The following is a 22,220-nucleotide window of genomic DNA, read 5'->3' on the forward strand; positions in this document are numbered from 1 at the left end:
CCCTGTATTTCCCAGGGTTTACCGCACCATGCAAGCAGACACGCTCTCCGCTTCGGAGCTGAAAGCAGAGTTGGTTAGTAGAGCACTGCCTGTGCTTCCCATGCTAGCCTTCTCACTGTACTTTCCTTTTCTTAAATTAATTTTCTAGTGTAAAAGGCCCCTTTTAAGGGGAGAACTGTAATGAGAAGGGGAACAGCAAAGGTAGGAGTACCTCCATTTGCTAGCAAGCTGTCACAGGTGTGTCTGAGTTGGAGGGAGCCAGCACTGAGTCAGAGCCCCAGACTCCTGGTGACTCAGGTGGCAAAAGCCCAAGTTGTTCTCTTACATGCCTGAATTGCAGTGAATTTCCTGTAAGAGGGTTTTGCCTCCGGTAGTGGCCGTGCAGGGAGCGGTGTGTCATCCTCTTCCTCCCGTACAGGTTATGAGCAGTTCGGTTCACAGGGGATGCAGGCAAATGGTGGTGGTGGCACTTCTCTTCCTGCCAAAACAGGTGGAAACTTGATTTACCCCAGCACCCTCAACCCTACCCTGCTCCCTTCCCCTCCCCCCCCCCCTTTTTTTTTTTAAGATGGGACAAGTCACAGTGGTTGCAACTGTCTGTCTATTGGGCTTGATGAGATTCTCATGCAAATCTGGAGGTTGTGTTCTCCTGGCAGGTCTGCTTGCATGCATTATCCACTACTCCATCGTACTGGGAAGGGATCTATTTTCTGAAATGTGGTTTATTTTTAGTCAAGGCTTTCCCTGTCTAACTGGCAAAAGTTCAGCATTTGCAGCGCAATTTGCAGAAGAAGCGGTTTCACCAAATAGTCGGGCTGGGGGAAGGGAGAGGAAATGTCATATTAGCTAGCGAAAAAGCTAAATGCTGACTTGAAAAAACAGCTTGAGACACTGTTGTGAGAGCATAAGGATGGGTAATACGAGTTGAGAACAGCATTCTGTTTGCTGCAGTGGCTAATTTGGTCTGGGTTTCACTTGTTTTTCCTTGTGACAGCTGCCCCAGAGGTTAACCAACAGTGGATGGATGGGAACTGCTGTTCAGGGTCTGGTGGTCGATGTCACCAACCTTTTGGCCTGACCCTGAGCAGTGAGTTAGCAAACTCACCTTAACGGCAGCATCCATGGGAAGAGTACATCCACACAGTGCATTGCAGTGCATTGTCCTGTCGCACCCACGCTCAGGGCCACTGGGCTCGCTGAGGGTCAAGCTTTGTGATGATACAGGCGTTATCATCCCCGTGTTTGAGTACCCTTGTCAGATACCCCGAAAGGAATAGGGTGGTACATGGGATGTCCTGGGGCAGTGCTGCAGCTGTCTCTTCTCTCTTCCCCAGCTGCTGCTCCAGGCACAAACTGTCTCCATATGCCTCACTGCTTTCACCGAGTGCTCCTAACCCTTCTGGGTCTCAAACTGGCTTCTCATGTGAACAACTACCCTTCAGAGGTGCAGAGATCTTTTCTTCTTGTTCTTGCATATCCCCTGACGTTTCCACCATTGCTTTTACAGAGGCATCTTTGTTACTGTTAGTTGTTAATGCTGCAAACACCAGCTGTCTGAGGATGACACCAGGGAGTGGATGACTGTGTGCAAATCCTTTGATACTTATTCCTCTGACAAATGAGGCTCAGCTCCACATGTGGGCACATAAATGATTTGTTTGCTGCTGCAGGTTAACTCCTGCAGTTTGTTTTATCCTTCTTTTCCCCTGCCTCCCCCATAGCAGACAATTGCACAGCAGCTTTGTCATGGTTCCATTAAGAAAATAAGGAGAATTGTTGTGTTTCAATTTTCTTCTGAATGTTTGGAAACCAGAAGAAAGAGGGGAAGTAGCACTAGAATTTTAGATGTAGTCTGTGTTTGGTCTGAGTGGGTATACGTTGCCTGCGGGTAATGAAGCCATATCCTTGTGAAAGAATTGGGGATGAAACTTTTAAGTGCTGTTTCAGTCACTGGGGTAGAAGCACCATGAGAATCAAGGTAAGAGCACCCATCAACTGTCTAGAGCAGTAATCTTCCCAGGAGGAATTAATCTAATTTAACCTGATAAAAGAATTTATGCAGTGGGGGAAGTCTCTGCCATTTCCTGCTGAGCTTCCTGAGAAGACTGGGAAAAATTAAGTACCGTCTTCTTTCCTGGGGTGGGTGGTGGGCTTATGTTTTCCTAAGACCTGTTATTATCTTCCTCTTGAAAAACTGTCTGTATCAGCTGGCAAATAGGATTGTTTTAGCTACTCAGTTTTCCCCGGTTCCCTGGGGACTTGCTCGTTTCGAACATATTTGCAAATCCCCTGCCCCTGTGGGATGCGGAACATCTTACATGTGTCCCAGTGTTGCTGCAGCAGTCGGTCCCGTGCTTGCCATACCCCCGATGACCTGTTGATACAGAGGTTTCGTAAGTTTGAAGCTTTTCCTTTGGGAAAGTTTGTGGGTGGTTGGGGGTTTTTTATTATTATTATTTTTTGTTTTTTTTTTTTTTTTTTTTTTAATTTATATTGCTAATTATTTCAGGGGAACTCCTATCTTATTAGTGCTTTCTCCCCAAAAGGTATTTCTCTTCTGCTCTGTCTCTTGCCCTCAGAGGCCAGAAGAACCCTGAGACATTGGGAAAGCCAGTCTCTACTTTAAATGGCCTTAAGCATGTGAATATTTGGCTCAATTTCCTTTTACAGCAGCTTGTTACAAAATGAGCAGAAATTTTGGGGCATCCCTGTGTCAGCTTTTCTTCTGATCTTCGGCTGAAAAAAGCCAGAAGGGTTTTGCTCCAGTATGTGTGTGAGTACTTGGAGGAGGAGGTGTCCACCTTGAGCCTTGAGTACTCTTGTAGGAAAATATTTCTCCTATCAGTGAATTTTTGCTGATACTGTTGAACTATGCTTAAAGTATGTGGGCACATATTGCAATCTGCTGGCAAAGACGCCATGAAAATAGCTGTCCTGGGTTGGACCAAAGGTGCATCTAAGCTGCTTATGTCCAAAGCAATACCCTGTCTGCAGTGGTGGTAGAGGAGCTGCTCTGGAAGGAGCTGGATGGAAGCTGAGCAGCCTAATTCAAGACTCCATCTGCTCTAGCCTGACTTTGTGTCTTGCAAATGTGCTGGGTTTTGAGCAGGCTGAGAGCTTCGCTTGGCTGGCAGCCTCCAGTCCCAGGTAGTCTGGTAGCCACATCTCTGGCTGAATGCTGAAACCAAGGTCTGCATATGTGGTTGCAGCGGTGGGAAGGCGTATCTCTGGGTTACCTGCAGTGAAGGACGGACCTGACTTCTGCAAAGTTCAGATCACCATTTTTATTTTATTTGGCCTAGATGAGTGGTTGTGGCATGCAGATCTGTTCCTTGGGCATTTTAGTTCGTGCTCACCCAGCCCTCTAAGAGTGACAGCGCCAATTTGAGTGTCTTTCAGTTTGCTTTCACGTGCAGAGATCTCACGTAGCTCTCATGGAGGGTTAGCATTTGGTGCCTGTCTAAATTGCTACTTATCCCTTGAGGTTGTTCTGCTCTGCTTTGCTCTGTAATTACTTGCCATGCATTGCATGCTTCCCAGCAGCTTTCGCTGCAGTTTTTAAAAGGGAAGGTAAGGAACAATGGACAGATGGACATCTGGGAGGGCTGCTGGCGGTGGGCAGGGGGAATGGTTTTAGCCCTAATACTTGCATGAAGCATACTCTCCAGGCAGATCCCACTGCGACTCTTGATGAAGTTTCCCTTTCTTTGGCTGACTCATTGGAAAACCCTTTTCACTGTGAGTCTGGTTTGGAAAGAGAAACACCCACACAGATGGCTTCTCTTCAGTTGTCATTCACGTTGGGGTTTTTTATGTTCCTTTTTGCATTACCCTCAGGTGAAACCCAGGCTTGCTGCCAAAAAACATATCCCAGAATTAGAAAGAAACAAAACTCTAAGGATATTCTGTTTTTTCTCTCTAAGCTAGAAATGCAACGGGCTATCTAATATTTTATCAGTTCACAGGGGATTGTGTTGCTTTTTCTTTTTGGCTGAGTTTCCATGTAGTTCACTTGTTTGTTTTCCTCAGACAAAAGATACAGCTTTCATTAAGACTTGTTTTGGCTATGTTTTGCTCCTTGCTTGAGACTGTCTGAATGGTGCTGCTTTTTCTAGACAAACACCAGTGTTCTGCTTTGGAGTCCTGCTGGTCTCATCTGATTAGGGATTGTTGGTTTGGGTTTTTTTTCCACCCTAAGTAGCTCTCAGAAGAATTGCTGGATTGTTAAATAATAAGTAGTATTTTTAAGTCTTTGAGATATTGTAACTGAAGGCAAAGGAAGGAGAGCAATAGCATTGTTGGAATACTTGGGTTTGGTGTGCTGGTGATTTATCAAACTGAAGTTATGACCTCTTGCTTGGACCATCCAGGACGGTATGGATGGTGCAGTCTACGTGAACTCCAGTTTTCTGGCCATACGGGATCTTTGGTCTTGCATTGCTTCTGGCTTTTTAGCCCATAGAGGAGAAGCAGAATTAAGTCACAGCTGGCCGGTGTGCAGCTGTGGACTTTACTCTCTAAGCGCCCTTGAGAGGATGCTGGAGGGTCCCATACTGGGCTGCCGGGGTGCAGGAAGACGAGACTGAGGAAGAAGGTGGAAATGACAACCTGAAGGCAAAGGTTTCTGGTGGATTTTTAGAATTGCAGCTCGCTGTCCCCTTCTTTGTTCTCTAACCCTGCAAAATTCCTGTGGCAGGGCCTGTGGTAGGCTTTGGTAGGCTGGAAAGATGCCGGCGCAAGGAAGTGGCTGGTTCTTCCAGGTGCATCAACTCATTCCTGAAACACCCAGTTTTTAAAAAAAGTTTTTGCTAGGTTAGCTGTTTTGGGGGCCTCTTTCGCCATGCTTTGAGTGGAAATGGGACTGTCTGAAGGCTGCTTTAGAAGGACAGGGGCTGGTACATGCACAGCACGCAATGATGCCGATAGTGCTGCCATCAGCCCCTGCTGATGGTTTCCATACCTCCTTGTTGCACCGTGAGGACCACACCAAGGAGAAGCGCAGTCTGCCAGTGATATACCAGGTTGCATTTAAATACACCGAGATTTATCACTGCAAGATCAGTGGTGGCTTGAAAGATGCCCCTGCTGGCTGTCTCCTGCAATGAGGATTTTTAAAAGGAGGGATCTGTGGAGGAAGGAGGTGGAGCAGAGGACACAAATTTTCTTTAAGTAATGAGAAGGCAAGTGAGATGCTTGCTGCGGTTCCCATCCACAGCCCCGTGTTTATTCCACGTGCGCATCATCCCATCTTGGGAGGGCACCCACCCTTTACGTCGGGAGGTGTAGCTCATTTCTGAGGTGTGGGAGGATGGAGAGGGGCTCACAGGGCCAACGACCAACCCTCCATTCCCCGTTTCGGTGCAAAGCAGAGGCAGCCTTGCGGCGTGGCGGCAGGGCTGGAAGGAGCGGGGGCTGTGTCCCCCCCGGGCGTGAGTGCTGGGAGCTGCTGAAACCCCCATGCCGGGTTTCTGCTAAATGCACTCCTGGATTAAAGCAGGTGAAAACCGGGCTTGTGGGAGCTGGGATAAGCGGCTTGACCGCGGCAATTTTCTTTTTGGTCTTTATTTCGTAGCGTGCAACTGCTGTAATTCCTCTGTGTTACTCTTATCATCCTTGATTTCTGAAAGTATGTTTTTCTTTTTCTTTCTTTCCTGAGGGTTTTGGGCAGTGTTTTCCAAAGCCATTGTGGTGGGCATTTCCCCTTCTCTCCCAGCAGCAGCTTTCATTTTTGAATGAATAGCTCAGCATTGTTCACATTGTCTTCAAATTTTATGGGCTTCCCCCCCCCCCCCCCCTTTTGACTTCGACTAAAGCAGTCTCCTAAATGCTTCTGGAGTCCTTCGGGTCACTTTGCAGAAAATATTTTTTTCCTGTTACACAAGGTCTTGTGTCCAGAGCTCCAGGCAGGAAAACTGCTTTTGTAGCGCTCACATTTGAGTTTCTGAAAGCGTGATTCTTGCAGGCTTTTTGCTTGGGTTTTGGCCAGGTTTCAGTTAAGATTGGGCCAAGTTCAGCTTTAAGCAGGACTTCGCAAGCTTGATGGAGTTGACTTTTGTTGAAACATTTCTAACGACATAACAAACCCTGCTACTTCTGGTTTCTACATAGCATCCCACATGTTAAATCTGTTTTACTCTTCCAGCCCAATGCCTATTTCCCCCTCCCAAATTCCCTCCAGAAATAACAGGTTATTATTAGGATCTGTGTGCATATGTGTTTAACAGGCATGACATAGCTTTGCACCGAAGATGTTTATCTCTTTACCTATGTTGAACTCAGAGGCTGGACCCTATGGTCAGCATGGCATACACCTGCAAACTTCTCTTGGTTTGTTCAGAGAGTGATCTTCTGGCTGCGCAAAGACTTAGGTTGGCTTCCCTAATTTACAATGAGCTGCAATAATGAATTTCTTTACTCAGATTTTTTTTGGAACTAAGCATCTTTTAAGTGAGAAGTGGGCTTTATTTGCATTTTTGGGCTTTCCCCCTCCCCTTTGAGCACTGGATATCAGTGAAAGGCTTTGGGTTATATCAGCCCAGGTAGATGGTCTTTGTGGCATAGCAATGGTGTCTCCTAGGATGTGTCTGACTTCTTCCCCTCTCTGCTAATGAACATTGATCTTGTCGAGGGGGACAAGATGTCCTCGCCCGTTGGGTACCTGGAGTCTGCTGATGTGGCAGTGGGAGGACTGCGATGAGCAAACTCCTCAGGGATGGGATGCGAGCCACCCACTGCAAGTCACCGAGATGTTCTCAACCACCAGTGAATTACCACGACCTTGCAGTGTTTGCACCTTGTGATCTGATGCTCAAGAGGTAAGTTTCCTGAGTGTTAACTGTTTCAACGGTGCAATCCCAGTACTTGCTGCAGCTGACCAGCTGAGTTGGATGCACTCTAATGAACAACATGGTCCTCAGCTATCATGCCCTTTAAGATAGGAAAAAAAAAAAAAATTAAAAATGGGTGGAGGGGGTGAATGGGACACATGTAGAGATTAATAACCTTTTCTCAAGTCACTGTTCTCATTTGTCCTTTGAATTAGCTTTTTTCCCAGTATTACACCAGACTTTTGCAATAAAATCCACATGTGAGAAACCAGTGGCGTGTCTTCTAGTCAAAACAGCTTCCATGCCATCTGACTACTTAAACAGTCATAAAGAAATGTTTGTATTAAGCAACTAGAGGCTGAATGCATGTTGAATGAATTAGTTTCTCCCCTTTATACTGTAATGATGATGCTATTAGAGAAACCACATGAGAGGAACACTTCTCAGAGCATCTCTTCTGAGTTCATGTGTTTAGAAATGCAAACTCAAGTACTTCTAGTCACAGTTAAAACCTTTCTGTTGTTTTGGGGGAGATGCTTTTCCTTGGTTAGGTTTTTGTGGCAGCTGGAGTAAGCATGCTTGCTGCTGTTCATGGGTCTTGGAGAAGAGGAGGTTGTGTCCTCCTGTTTCAGCCCTTGACCTCTTTTCAAGTTGTGCCTCGCTGTGTCAGCCCCTCTGAGAAGCTTGGTGATAGGTGTGGCGGGATATTAATTATTTTTCTTCAAAATTATGCAGTGCTTGCTTATATTGACCTGGAGTAACACTCCAAGCGTGGTAATGACTTTTATTTCTGTAGGAAAAGAGGTACTTTCTTTCCTTCTTTAACCTCATTTCACTTGAGGTTGCTCTAAGCAGCTGTTTCTTTGGCTGTTTTCTGATACCAGCCTAAAATTATGGTGTTCAGCCTTCAGAAAGCTTTGTGTGTAGGTTAAATGAAGGAATAATTTAATGAAAGACCTAACCGTGTCTCTGAAGCATCCCTTAGGTAGGTGTAGTGATGATTACCTAAAAATTTCAAAGGTATAAGGTAAGAAGTTGATTATGCTTCTCCTTGAAAATCCTGGTTAGAATTAGAGCTCAATTAAAAAAATGTAATTTTCAGAAGGGCTTGTAGTTGACAGTTGCCTGAATCCTGAATTCAGACAGTTGTCTGAATATTATTTCTGAATGAAAAAGCCATTTCCTTCTCTTTCTGCCACCAAAATTGGAGATGTCCTTCAGGCCTCTAAGATGAGACAAGTGGTAGTCATCTCTGTGCTGCAGCAGTTTCTCTCTTTGACTCTTTTTGCCTGGTGTATTAAAAACCCTCCAGGTAGGCTGGGTTGTGTTTAAATTAGTTGGTCCTCTACCTCAGTTAAGAAGCTCTCTTGGATGAATGTTTAGTGTTAGCACTGAGAGAGACAGTTTCTGTAAGTATTCTGATGCCAAAGCTATTGGTATGTTAATTGGGAAGAAAAATTAAAAAAGAAAAAGGAAAAAAAAAAAAAGGACTATACAGCTTGCTTGAGCTTTCTAGCCTTAGAGGTTTGGCAGGCCTGTTGCGAAAGAGACTCCTGCTTTCCTGATGGAAGACCTTTGGATTAAACTTTCTTTGAGTCAAGGGACTTCATATATCTGGTATGGAAAAGCCTGCAAGCGTACCCAGCTCACAGCATCTGTGGAAAAACTAGCTGCTGTGTCTGCTTGTGAGTGGTTGTCCTGGGGATCTGCCTGAAAGTGTGTTTTTTCCATTGCCCGAGCACAGTATCAGGCTTGACATACTCTGTCAAGCAAAATAATACAGATAGAGTTTGCAGGTGGCACACCTTTTAAAGAGCCTATTGTTAGAGCCTTGACATAACGCATTAATTATGCTGTTGAGGTAATGATAGTGGTATACTAGTATAGCTAAAATGGCTCCTATACCTATACTACTAAGGATTGCTTTGGTTCTGTCCCTCGAAGTTGGCATGCTGCAGAGGTACAAGGCAGTTCTGTTCTGCCGTACTTGCTCCCTCATCACGTTTCTATTGGTATCCATGATAAAATAATCCCCTGCTATCCCCAATAAGATTGCAAAAGGTGCAAGGATGAGGTGTGAGAAAACAGACTTGTTAATAATTTAGAAGCTAGATGCCTAATGCTTTCTTAATAGTTGCAGTTGCACACATGAAAATATGATTTATGTATCGATATGATGGGAACACCCTGCAAAATGCATACAGTGTGAATTTTTACCTGTGTAAAACTGTGCTTGTAGACGTAACTATTCATATTATACTTAACTATTAATATATCTAATGAAGGATTGCCCTGGATATTGGACTAAACTTGGAAAGTCACAGCATTCATGCTTATTGAGTACTTTATAAGCTGTATTTGTCTGCAAATTGGGCAATCACCTCCTTTTTGGTGGGAAGCATGACCCTACCGAAGACAAGTCTTTGGATTAATTTCAGTTGCACGTTATTTTCCTTCCAAATCTAGAATTACAATTTATGAAAGTAGCAGGGAGACGGATGCTCATTGGATGCTCTTGAGTTCTGGAGATGATTTTTGAGACACCCTCCGCAACAAAGAGGCGAGGAGCAGTCATCCTTCTCAGTTTGGTAAGCTTGTCCCCAGTGTGCTCTGTCTACAGAGCAGATGCTGGAGGGCACCAACTCAGTGCGTGTTTTGCAAGCTCTGCACTGAAGTACTCTGCTTGGTTTGAGATATATGAAGTTGTTGTATCTTTTCCCTGGAGGCTGAGCTATTCGCCTACCCTGGAATTGAACAGAAAAAACCCCAGCCATTATTAGCAGATCAAAAAGAGCAGTCAGCCTGCCTAATGCATGGGTTATGCCACAGCCTGGAGCTGGACTTTTTGTTAAGAGCAACTCAAATAAGAAAAGCAAGCAAATCTCTGAACAAAACAGAAACCAAAACTAACAAAGGAAGCATCTGCTATTCAGATGAACAGATATAGGTGAAGGAGGAAAAAACAAGTCTATCGGAGACCTCCAAAGGCTTGCTACTTTGGCCAGAAACCTGCAGTTCGGAGGTGGCAGGCATTTCATAGTCCAGTGATGGTTATGCAGAGGTTTCTATGGTGCAATCCTAGGCAAAAGCAGGCTGGGTGATGAAGAGTGGCAGAAGATGCTGAGCTAGGATGCAGGAAAGCCATGTCTCAGGACTTGCTCCATTTAGATGAGATGCACCTCTCCAGAGCAGCTGGGGTTCTGTTCTCCACTGTGGTTTTGACGTGAAGTACAGTGGGGAGAAAGGGAACCTGGTCCCAGCATTTGCCTCCCATTTTCGGCTTGTGTGGTAAAGCAGAGCACAGCACCGGTGTGTGGCAGCACCAAGGGACTTGCTTGGCTGCTTTGCACGAGCATCTCCCTATGGCAGTATGGTAGGAACCCTGATCTGCAGAATACTTAGCTTCATGCTGAGGTGGGTTGGTGTATTTGAAAGTCTGACACAAGGCAGAAATGCTTAGGTTAGTGTTTTTATTACTATAGAATTTGTAATGTTGGGTTAAGGATGCATCCCTGCCAACTTGGGAGCAGGAGGGCTATTTGTGCTGGTTACTCTTCTAGTTGCCAGAAGCCTGGCTGGTGTGAGGTGGGAGAAGAAACAAGAGGAAGGGTTGTTTTAGCTGGATGCTGAATGTAAAGAGCAGGTACAATATGCCCACAGGCTGCATTGTCGGCATGTAAATCTAGTGAACAGGAGAGAGGACAGACTGCTTGTATTGGCACTGCTGTCAGCTCTCATTTTCTCACAGCTGGGGGACCATGAATGCACAGACTCTGTTGATGGGATGTCCTGCTTTTAACCTTCTCAGTGAAGGGATTTGTCTGCCCTGAAGCATAACACATTTCTGCATGCACCTTTCCAATTGCAAAGGGCTTCACACCCCTTTGCTGAACAGTCCCTGCCAGCCCTGGGGGTGGCTAGTGTCACGTCACTTATCTTCACCTCTCTGTGGAGAGAGAGATGCCTGGCCCAGAGTTTTTAATTGTGATCATCACTCTCGTTATTACTGTCTGTAATGTCTGTAGAGCTCAGAGTCTTTAACCAGCAGCTGGTGAGGCCATCCTCATAAAATTTGAGTAACCTGTCATTTTAATACCTTAAAAGTCTTGACTCCTTGTATTCAGAAGTGAGTAACCTGGTGTGAGAGTGCCTGGTTGCTCATAGCATGCACGAACTCTTGAAGCAGATGCCAAGAGGGAGAAGTACAAGGAGGAGCACAAAGAAACAGGAAGATTTGGTCAACCTGGTTGGAAAGTAGCTAAAGCAGCGAGCGAATGCTTCCTCTTACGCGCACACACGATTTCTGACATTGAGGCAGAAGGCTGACAAGGTGCCTTGGCTTGGAGGACAAGTGGAATGATCTGCGTGAAGTCCTTGTGATTTCCTCTCTCGAGGCAGAAGTGGCTGAAAACCTTCAGAAGAAGAGACCTCCGCCTGATTTTTGTTGCTGCTAGTTTGTTCTGGATGGTTTTTTGCCACAGAGAGAAGGATCCTTGATCTTTCTGCTCCCTGTTACTGGTGTTGCATCTGTTCCTGGTTGAAGGGAGATGGGGATGTCCTCTGCATGAGCTGTTAACCTGTTTCCTGGACCTTGCTGTGTTCATGCATCTTCTGACAGAGCAACCCTAAAGTGGAGCTGATCAGCTTCCTCCCTGCTATGAATGTTTCTGCTGTTAATGAGAGACGTTTTCGTTCTGGAGGAAAAACACACCTGAAGCTGCCCTGGCAGGTTTGCTTGTCCCAGGGTTCAACTTGGACACTTGGTCAAACAGAGGAACAGCTTGGAAGCATTGCCCTGGTCCTTCAACTGCCAGAGGACAAGTGCAGGAATAAAGTGGCTTAAACCCTCCTCTAGTCAGCAGTGTGACACGGCTCCATCTTCCTATTCCTTGTGTGTGTGTGTGTACCAGTTTTTACAGCCTTCTGGCATCATCCACCAATTAATGGTTTTGGTAAGTGTTTGCTGTGGAAAAGCTGTGGTGTAGAGAGGTGATCCTGGCGTGTCTTCCTGGAAGGTCATCCTGTCTGGTGGCATAAGAGTTTTGTAAGGACGACCTGCGTGGTGCAGCATCTAAGATTGCACTGGTGGACATGGCAGGGATGTCCAGGCAGATGGAGGTGCCTCTTGTCCTCAAGTTTCCTCTGTAAAGCTTGTGGCCCACTAATCGTGAGATTGGATGCCTTTTGTAATGGGCTGGTGGTTGTGGATGCTGGGTAAATTCTGTGCGGCTCATTGGGGATCTCAGTCCTGGAGTCTGAGCTACCTTTGGGTTGATGAAGGGTTGCTGCACTTGTTCTTGTCCATTTGAACACTTGCAGTTTCTGTTTCAGAGTGACACACTGTGGAGAAGACAGGACATGCTGTGTCTTGCTGCTTGGAGCTCTGCACCAGAGAAAATGTTCCCCTCTGAATCCTCTGCCCAAGAGAGAGCAGCTGATGGTGGTTCCCTGCAAGGACAGTTAGAAGTATCTGTGATCCCTCCTTTGTCTGCTCGTATTGTAGAGATGGTCTCTTAAGATGCCAGGACAGAGGGCTTAAATGCTGGACCGCAAACCTCTCCCAGCTTTGCTGTAATGCCAATGTGTGGTAGCTCAAGAGTGGAAGACCTGCCACGCTGGCTCCAGCCAAGGTTGAACTTGGCCAGTATCCCCCCCGCAGTGACGATCAGAGTGGGTGCTCAGGGAAGGAGAACGAGTCGCTGGGTTTAACAGCTGCGGATGGTCTTATTCTCCTGCAGTTTGCATGTTACCTTGCAGACGCTTTCTACAGCCCAGTTGTGGGTCACTTGGAAGAAGTATCTCCTCCTTCTGTTTGACTTTTTTTAATCTGCTCTCTCATGGTCTTTCACTGTGAACAGTTGTTCTTTGTTCCTAACATGGTTTGCATGACACCAGTGGCTCCTGCAGGTTGTTTTGTTTCTTGCCTCAGTACATAGATGCCTTTTTTGTGATGCCCATGGCTTGATATTTCATGATGATATACCATCTGCCTTGACTGTGCTGCTCTGGAGTCTGCGTTTCGGCAAACGGTTTGTGGATGCTTTGAAGAGGATTAGAACTGACCTTGTAATTGGAGAGAAAATAGGGTAGTTACAGACTTAGCTGAAAAAGCATTCTGTGCTTCATTGCATTGACTTTCTCGCTGGAGGAGTTGTTGAACATACTGAAGAGAAGGAATTTGGAAACATGCCCACATGACCCCACATCTATTACTCAGCAGGCATTTTTGTTGCACATCTTGCATTTATTCTCTTGCTGAAACATTAGGCAATTTATCAGTCTTTCTATTCTGTAGCTGGACACCCCTTTGCACTGTCTGTCTTTCCAGCTAAAAATGAAGTAAGAGCGATGCTTGCTAACAGCATGATTTCAGTGGTTCATCTAGAGGAAGACAGAAGCTGGCTGCTCTCTCCATTTAATCACGCAGTTAACAGTACTGAAAGCTGCAAACGAACTCGTTTCAGTTTTCCAAATGCTGTGATAAGAAAATAACCAGCCTCGTTTCCTCAAAATTGCCAAAGTTGATGTCCATACACATAAAAATCCAGCACATCCAAAGCCCAACTCACAGGTTCCTATGCAAGAGCACTACTGCTTGAGATGGCTTGATGGAAATAATAACACATCCAGTGAATTGATCGTCATGCTCCACAATAGATAGTACGCTTTCCAGCAGCTTATTTACTGTGGTGCTTGGGGAGGACAGGTCTGTGTCAGCTGTGGGTTTTTCTGGTCTTCCCTCAGCAAAGATTTTTCTTTGCATGTCTATGGATTTCTGCTTTGTGCATATAGATATGGTATTACTTGGTATGTATTTTGGAGGCTGGAGGGGAGCTGTGCCAGTTACCATGAACAGTGAGGGCCCTTGCTCCAGGTGACTGATGAAGGGAGCAGGCTAGAAGTTAAGCCTTTCTCTGTGCTGGTCCATGTTGAGAGGATTGGAGATCCATCAACAGCAATAGTGTAGAAACTGTGTGGTGACTGGTTCTGGTGAAACTTTTCCTGTGTGTCTTGGTTTCTCTTTCCAATGGGATTTCCTTAAAACTCTCCCCCTTCCCTATCTTCTGGTGGCTGGTGCAAGATCAGATTGAGAAGGGCCTTTGCCCATGGCAAGGGCTCCCAAACACTATGATGACTAATTTAATTGATGATGGGTCTGAGCAGAGGAACTAGCTGCCTGCCTGGCTGAGTGCCAATGGCTTGGTGGGACTTCGCCTCTCCCCTCACTCTTTGGGTGGTCCCATGGTACCTGTCATGGTTTCCTGTGAGGCTTGTATTCGCTATGCGTGCAGGATTTGTTCTTCACCTGGGACCAGAATGTGACCAATGTTAGTTGAGGAATAGCAGCAGCAAAACCAGGCTGCTGTCATCAGCTCTCCGAAAAGCATTTGGTTGCTGTTTTTCCCGTGCCACAACAGAGCACTGCGGACTTCTCTGTCTCTTGCTCCAAATGCAAGTCGCTTTCTTTGGTCTTTTGTGTTCCTGAAGAATCTTGTGGCAACACGCCACCAAAATTCTGCTGTTCAGGTTGAGGCATGCCATGGACATGTCCTTCCCCTGAAGGGCGGAGGAAAGCATGAACCAAAGATGCCAGATGTTATGCATTAAACAAGGTGACTTGTCACAGTGTGGTTGGCATTAGCGGTCCCGGGAGCCAAACTTCCGTGGGGCTTGGTGTGCCCACGTGTCCTTTCCACCGCAACGTGGAACTCGGCACAGTCTGGCTTTGCAAAGCAGAATCCACTGCTGTTGGAGAGCTTTCTCCTGACCTTCTGCCTGCCTGCTGAGGCAGAGCCTGTGAAGTGCCAGCCTTTGCCAGTCCAAAGTCAAGGGGCTGGTGTCCCAGGAGGTGCGTGGCGGAGGGAACAGAGAAGCCTTGCGGCAGGTTGGGAGCAGCGAGCATCTGCGGTTGTGCTGAGCATGTAACCTACCTGTGTGCCAGGGAGTGTCTGTCAGGGCTTGGGTTTACAAACAGAGGAGCTCATCAGTTAGGGCAGCTGCATGATGTGGCAGGGCACCCAGGTTTGGGTAAGCTTTTGGGCAGCTGCTTGAAGAAGGAGGCAGTTGCTGAAACATTCATAAACTCGACTGTGAGCAAACTCTTCCCAGTTGCCTGGCCCACGGTGGAGATGGGCGAGCACAGCCAAGAGCTGCTGTACTAGTCCCAGGTGAGGTGACAGGGAACAGCCTCAGGACCCTGCTGCTCCCTGACACGCTCCTCTGCATTAATTCTCTTCGTTAATTCCCGTAATGAATTTCTGCCTTCGAAAGCCGAAATGAGCAGAGGTCTGCCAGAGCAATGCCAGGAGTGGCAGCTTTTTCTGGTTTTATTTTTTTTTCCTCCTGTAAGGTTCATATGAAGGAGAGTGCTCTTACAGTCTCAAGAAAAATAGCAACAAAACAAAGCTAAATACTGACTGTAAAAAACCTACTTATTTGTTGCATGCATGTTGCAGTGGCAATGGGGGAGTCTCATGCAAGCCCCTTGTTATTTTAGCTTTTTTTCTTTGCTACTTACATAAGTTTCAGACTCTTTTTAATATTATTCCCCTATATTTAGAACTAAGGGCATAATAGTTCAGCTTCTGAACACCTTCAGTCTTTGCATGTCTCACAAGATGGCTGGGACACATGCTGGTACCTCATTTTACGGCCCCATGTTCAACATGAGCTAGGCTGACCTGTTTGTGAGCATTTCCGTAAATTGTTGTTGTCTTGTTTTCCTTTATAAGCTTTCTCCTGTTTTCCTCCTGAAAAATAACACAGTGGATGGTGGCAGGAGTGGAGTCAGGGAATTAAAAATTAGCAGTTGAGCTTGCCCTCAGTTCACCCCTCTCACATCTCTTGCCACAGCAGCCTGCATTGGCGAAGATGACACTGCGTTAGCCGGAAGAAATACATTTTCTGCTGCATGAAGAATCGGCTAATTGTTGCGTGCCTCGGTTTCCCCATTTAAGAATATGTTCTTTAAATCTTTAAAACTGTCTGTCTTCTCCCAAGCCTGCATCTCTCTCAAACAGGCATGAATTTTGTTATAAAGTCCTCTGTGGCAGTGCTATCGTGAATCCGACGCTGCTTCCTACGGACAGATGCAAAATGTCTTTCTGTGCATCATTTGGGGAACAGCCTCCATAACAGGATAGGACTTGAAGTTTTCCATTTTTAAATTTTTTTTTTTGATGGGGTATTTTTGCAGACGTTATGGTTAAAGGCTTCTATTTTTGAAACCTTAAATCTTGGAATGTGGCTTCGTAACAGTATGTAGTGGGATTTGGAAAAAAGTCTGCTAAAATCATATATAAGGGATAGTGGAACAGTTAGGTCATGTTAAAGTTGATAGACTTTCTGCTGCTGGTGCATGCGATTTTTTTTTATTATTATTACTTTTTTTTAATACAGAGCTATGAATGTTTTTCTTTTTTACAAAAACAAATAATGGGCCTTCCATTTTAGACAAATGTCCCTTTTTTACAATGGTGTTTTTTTCCCCAGTTAATGGCTTTTTTAGTGGGAGCTGCCCTGTTCTTTCCATCTGATCTCTGTGCCCACACCTCTGAATGTTTCAGTTTCAGAAAGGAGGACAACTCCAGTGCCAGCAGACAAACTTCAAAAGCTGCCATGCAGGAAAGTGTCACAGGTCTGAGGCGTTAGGAATGAGTGGGGGAAAAAAACAACCAAGCGCCTTAATTTTTTACTGCCATGCAAAGATAACAGAAAAACTTGCTGCTTGGTTCTTCCAGTCCTTGTCAAGCTAAAATACTGGAACTGAATAATCCTGTCACCCCCTAAAAAGAACTGGAGAGATTTAGGAGCACTCAGTAGTTTTTAAGGAAAATACAATGTTTTACCTATTAAATGCTGCGGTTGCGCTGTCACACTTGGTGACTTACAATGGGACTTTTGGGTGCTGCTTAGCTGCTGGATACAGGTAAGGGCTCTCCTTCTCCATATGGCATCATATAGCTGGAGGTTTTCACACTGCAGACCCAAGTGGTACCCAGTAGTTGTGCTCACCCCCATCCCTAGTGCCCAACTCCAGCCATCCTGGTGGAGTTTGAATTAGGCAATGTTTTTCTGTCCAAGCCTCCTACGAGCCTATTGAGAGAGGAAAGGGGAATGGCTTTTTTTCATGAGCAGCTGAATGCAATGCCCTAGTTACCATGGTTTTTTAAATGGAGTACTTCAGAGGATGTACAAAAGCATCTTTAGCACTTGCAGTGCAAGGAGAATGAAAGGATCTAGATTATGTCAGCACTGCAACAGAGGCTTAAATGAGTGTCATTCTTTTATTGTTAGGAGATGACCCAATTTGGATTGTATTTATGGAGTGGGAGGGGAGAATGGACCTGTTTCAGATGACTTTTGAGCCTTAAATGTACTTACAGGCTTTGTGTAGGGATTGCATTGGCTCCTGCTGGGTAAACAGAGCCCTTTGGAGGGTGTTCCCCATGTACTGGCGCAGTGACGCGTCCTGCCCTTCCTGGCTAGACGCGCGCTGCCAAAATGGGTTGATTCATGCCACGTCTCTCAGCGTGGCGTTGTATTGGATGGGGAAAAAATGACTTGTCAGACAGAACCTGCCCAGCTGATTCTTATTTATTTTACTGCATTTTCTTGCAAGGCTTTTAAAGCCTCCAGTTACTATATAATTTGCAGACTGGCTCCAGCCAAGCAGATCCGTAGCTGAAGGCTGTGACCATGCCAAGGACTGGTGAAGGTAATAGGTTGTTAAGCCTGCATACAGTGGGATGCTTCTCTTTCCGCTTTTTTCCCCCCTTCCTGTAAAATGATGGGCAGTCTGTTTTAAGCACCACCTGTGTCACAGTCTGCTGTCCCCTTCTTTTCTCCTGGCTGGGATGCCAATGAAGAACTTCCTTTTCATCTTAAAGGGGTTTGAAAGTTGGGCGTTAGGGTCTGTTGCTGCTGTCTGCATCTCCTTCTGGAAGGCTCTTACCTGTCTTTTAAACAATTTTGGTCCTGCTGGCAGGAATACACCATCTGCGGATCCTGTGAAGGATGTAATTTCTCGGATTATCTTTTTTTTTTCCCTTGCAAGGGTTCCTGTAGTCATTACATCAAACTCAACCCTGATGATGCGAACTACTTTGAGGTGTGTCCAGAGCAGAAGCTCCTGTGGGCTTGAACCCATCTACAAATTTGGGAGGGGGAAGGAAGTAGATAAGCAGAGAAAACTCATGGGGAACTGGAGCTCAGAAAAGCTCAGCCTTTCCGGCAAACACTACTTTCTAGTTCAGATGGGCCTTGTGTGAAGACTAGTGGAAATCTGAGTTTCATTGTAAATTCATTAGCAACATTCCCATTCATTTCAGCGGAGCCAGGGTTGTGTCCTCCAGCTAACCGACGCTGTAAGCCCGTGCCTCTTCCTCTGGATACGCATGTCTGCCTTGTGTCCCCCCAGCCTGCTTTTCCAGGGAGCCCTTTCCAGGTGAAGGGGGGGAGGAAGGCATCCATCTCTTCCCACAGCTGTCCCAGCAAGCCACAGGCTGGTCCGCTCCCGGCGAGCTGCACCCCAGCTCTGGTGGGGTTCAGAAGGGTGGTCACCGGAGCACTTGCTGGAGGAGGAGAGGGCTGCAAGTGCTTGGAGGGACTGCCTGGATTTGCTCCTTTGGAGACACCGACAGCCACAAAGCCTGGCTACATCCAAGGGCAGATGCATCCAAGCCCGGGCTGCGCTGGCACCAGTGAACTTCTGCATTAGGGGAGGTTGTTGCTCTGTAGGAATCGGCATCTGATGCTTTTAGGTTTGCAGAGAACCCGCTGGCTGGAAAAGCTTTCTTGTTTGTGGGCGAAAGTATCAAAATGATGTTAAATGCAGGTGTCCTGCACAGCTGGAGGCGAGGGTGGGTGGATGGTCTTGTGGGGCAAGGTCCCTGGGGGTCTGCCAGCACACCACGCTCAGGGCAGCCTGCAGCAGTGGCGGAGTTGAGCGTGTTGGGGCAAAGTGGCATTTCCTCCTTTCCCTGGCTTTCCCCGGGGCATGAATGGCATTTTTTGAAACCTAAAGGCTTCCTACAGAGAGGTCTCTCTGGTATGGGAGACGTGAACCTGAGCTCAGGCTTGGATGTGTCCCTTTTCTGTCCGTAGGAGCTTTGGGCTGGTTATTGTGTTCAGTTTGTTTTTCTTCATGATTTTTTTTTTAAATCAAATTTGATAATGCTCGTCCAAGTAAAGGATAATGAAAATTAAGTAACTTGCCCTACCTCTTACACAGCCACTGCTCTGTGTAGTTAGTAGTTTAATGAGAAATGAGGCAAGGCAGAGCTCATTTTGCTTTCCAATGACCAAGCTGGCTCTGCAGGAGTTAGGAGTAAGATGGGATAGTAATCGGGTGTGATGTTGTGGTCTTTAGGGCAAGACTACAGGAAATTCATTGTGTTCCTTTGAACAGGATGGAGCCTGTCACGTGATTTTTTTTTTTTTTTTTAAGCTTTAATTCTCTAATCTCGATCCATTATCTAATAGCAAGAAGACTCCCTAAACTTGGAAATGTATTTCATCTGCTTGGGAAGCAAAAGACTCCATCTTGGTCTGTCTGGGGAGCTCTGGCTGTGCCCCTGGTGTGGGGCATCTTGTTTAGCAGGTGTTGGGGCTTGCTGTGCCAAGGGCAATGCATTGAATCCCCTTTTAATTTGTATTAGGGCTGGAGGGTTTTTGGTTGCAGTGTTCTGCTGCTGTTGTCTCACCACCAAGCTATGTTATGGACTGTGTAGTGCTTGCTGACATGGACCTCCCCCAAACTTCCCCTCTGCTGTGTCTCTTGTACCTGAGAAGTCGCTCCAGAACAGCTTTTCACTGTGTCTTCCCACTCGGTGAAATCCGTCTGTAGGGACGGTCTGTCATTTCGTCTGTCCTGGCTCCTTGCAGAGCTTACTGGGATTTCAGAAGGAATAAGAAAATATATTTAATGTCAGTGGCTTTACATCAGGAGAACTGATTACTACTTTTTCCTTCATCCTGATAGCTTTTCTCCTAGACTTTTTAGGCATGTGCAGAGTATAATTTATTTTCCTCTTGAATTTAACAGCTTTAAAAGGACTAAAATCAGCAGCTGGTTGGAGTTGTGATTGGGGATGCAGAAACTTTCATGCCCTTCTCTTCTAGAGCAGATAATGCTTCAGGTGCAAAGGAGATTGGAGAGCAATCTGCTGCACTTTTGCAGCCAGGGTCCTGTTTCAAGCCCTCTGGGGTAATGTTCTGGGATACTCTTTTTAATCTCACATGTGACCCTCAGCTTTTAAAGAGCGCAGCTGAGTCTGCTTCGTTACCTTGCCAAGTTTGAGTTGCACGTGCTGTGGTCCACAAGCCTGCAGAGTGTCTTTTCTGCTGCTGCACTTCTCCCTGATGCTTTTAACCTGGTTTCAGTGCAATGCCCCTGCGTGCTTTTCCCTAAAAACTTCTTGCCCTGTTTTAGCTAAATTTCTATGGGGTAGAAACCCTACAGAATTAATTTTCTACTTGGTGGAGAGATGGAGTCCTAAGTTAATGACTCACCCCGAGGGAAGACAGATGGGACTCTGGCAGCCCGTGAAGGGTAGAAACACTATGTCTGGTGGCTCATCACTGGAGATGATGAAGAGGTTGTCCGTGTATTGCCACAGGGTGGTAAGACTCAGGGGATGCAGGGGATGACTCAGAGTTGGGCTGCAGTAGTTAAGGTGTCCGCAGCACAGCTCACACCCACACCCTGCCCTTACATCTGGTGTGGAGGCTGTGGGGCAGTGGAACCACCCGACGACCCACGGCGCAGGTGGGAGAGCCTGCGGATGAGCTACGGCACTGCCGTGTGGAGCGGGTGACATCCTGGAGCATCCCTGACGTGGCTGGACGAGGAAGTCCACGGAGCCTGGCATTGGCTTGCTCATCACCTGCGTGGGCTCCTTGCTGTTGCATGCTGGAGCCCCGGGGGAGCGTGAGCTCTTTTCTCTGAGGCGCCTGCAAGACAAAAGGCAAAGTGCTGCAAACCACAACAGCTTCCACTCTAAAAATACCATAAAAGGCTGTGTCCTTAGAAGCTGGGCATGGGAGCAGTTCCCACCCACATTACTGCAGCATGAGTCACTAGGCTATTGCAACTGCTCTCCAAGTGGATGCCCAGCTGAAGATGCAGTGAGGAGCAGAGGGAGGAAGGGGAACCGCTCTTTAGTGCTGTGGAAGTGACGAAGGGTTACAAAGAAGAGGTTGACACGCAGGCACACATGAACTCGACTAACTGCCGGATGGTTTTGCTTTCGTTAGTATTTTTTCTTGAGAACTTCCAGCCAAATGCTGCTTGCTGATGATTTGAGCTTAAGATGTTTTCAGCCAAGAGTCTTCTGAATATGCAGAAACACCCTGTTTGCTTTTAGGAAGCACAGTAATTACCACATGAATAATATGAAGCTGGAAAACCCCTCTGACATGGAAGTATGTTTTACTTACTCTCTTTAAGTAAAGTTTTTCTCTCCCTATCCTCCCTCCTTGTCTTCATCCTTCTCTCCCCTACCCTGGCGCAGAAATAGGCTGCACTTCCTTGTGACAGATGGTGTAAAAACACATCTCCCTTAAGTTACCTGCTCTCTTACCTGTGCTTTTTATCCGACATGCATGTATTAGGGAGTAAATTTGGGTTTGTTTTGGTTTCTTTCCTGAGACGCCACCCACCTGCCCTGGCCCCAGCGATGGTACAGTTATTGTTTTCCCTTTTCCTTCCCTTCTGCTTGACGAAGTCTTGGCTATCGGGGTTTACTGGATTAAGTTTGTCAGTGGGAAATTCTATAAAAAGCTTCCTTTATTTAGACACCAACCCAGTAATGACATCATGTGGGCACGTCTTCCAAGTTCCTCCGGGCTGAGCGGATGGAGGGAGGTGGTGGCCGTGAAGCTGAGCCTTGCCTCTTTCTTAATGCATCTCCGTGGTCCTGCTCAGTGGCTGTCCTTCAAAAGAACCCCGATCCTCCTCCGGGGAGGTCCCCCGGCAGACTGGTGTGTCTCCTTTAGCCAACTTTTTAACAGTATAACAGCTGTGGTTGTCTTCCTGCTCATCGCTTTCAGGTTAGTCCTCGAAGTGCTTTTTGGTGGGTATTCACCCTGACTTCTCAGGGAAGCAGGAGGCTTGCACACTCAGTATCTTCAATGCTGCTAAATTTTGCATCAGGCCAGTTTCAGATGACTTTGATGGGGAGCAGGTGGTCTAAAGGGATGAGGGAGCAGGGGAAATGGGCACTTAGGAGATGTGCTGCTTGTTTTATGGTGGAGGGAAGGGGGTACCTGGGAGGGACAGCAGGGCAAGAGTTGGCCACCAAATTAATGGACTGACAAAATTATATTTGTGTGTGTGATTTCTCAAAAAAAAGTATTGTTTTGAGCATTTCTGAATGGGGGAAAGGTATATAT

General features: G+C 46.4%; 1 protein-coding gene across 7 annotated transcripts in view; it reads left to right on the forward strand.

Annotated features, from left to right (window-relative positions):
* LOC142040230 (USP6 N-terminal-like protein) overlaps positions 1-22,220 on the forward strand; it is an 87,616-nt gene that overhangs the window by 15,456 nt on the left and 49,940 nt on the right. The window contains exons 3-4 of one of the 7 annotated variants that reach the window (XM_075047818.1): positions 6,638-6,815; positions 9,294-9,415. The exons of 5 other annotated variants lie outside the window; for them this stretch is intronic. The gene's annotated coding sequence lies outside the window, so the exon portion shown is untranslated. The remainder of the gene's footprint in view (positions 1-6,637; positions 6,816-9,293; positions 9,416-22,220) is intronic. One more of the 7 variants, XM_075047819.1, reaches the window with a different exon arrangement.

Source organism: Buteo buteo, chromosome 16 (assembly GCF_964188355.1).
Source record: "Buteo buteo chromosome 16, bButBut1.hap1.1, whole genome shotgun sequence".
In the NCBI taxonomy this organism is placed as follows: domain Eukaryota; kingdom Metazoa; phylum Chordata; class Aves; order Accipitriformes; family Accipitridae; genus Buteo; species Buteo buteo.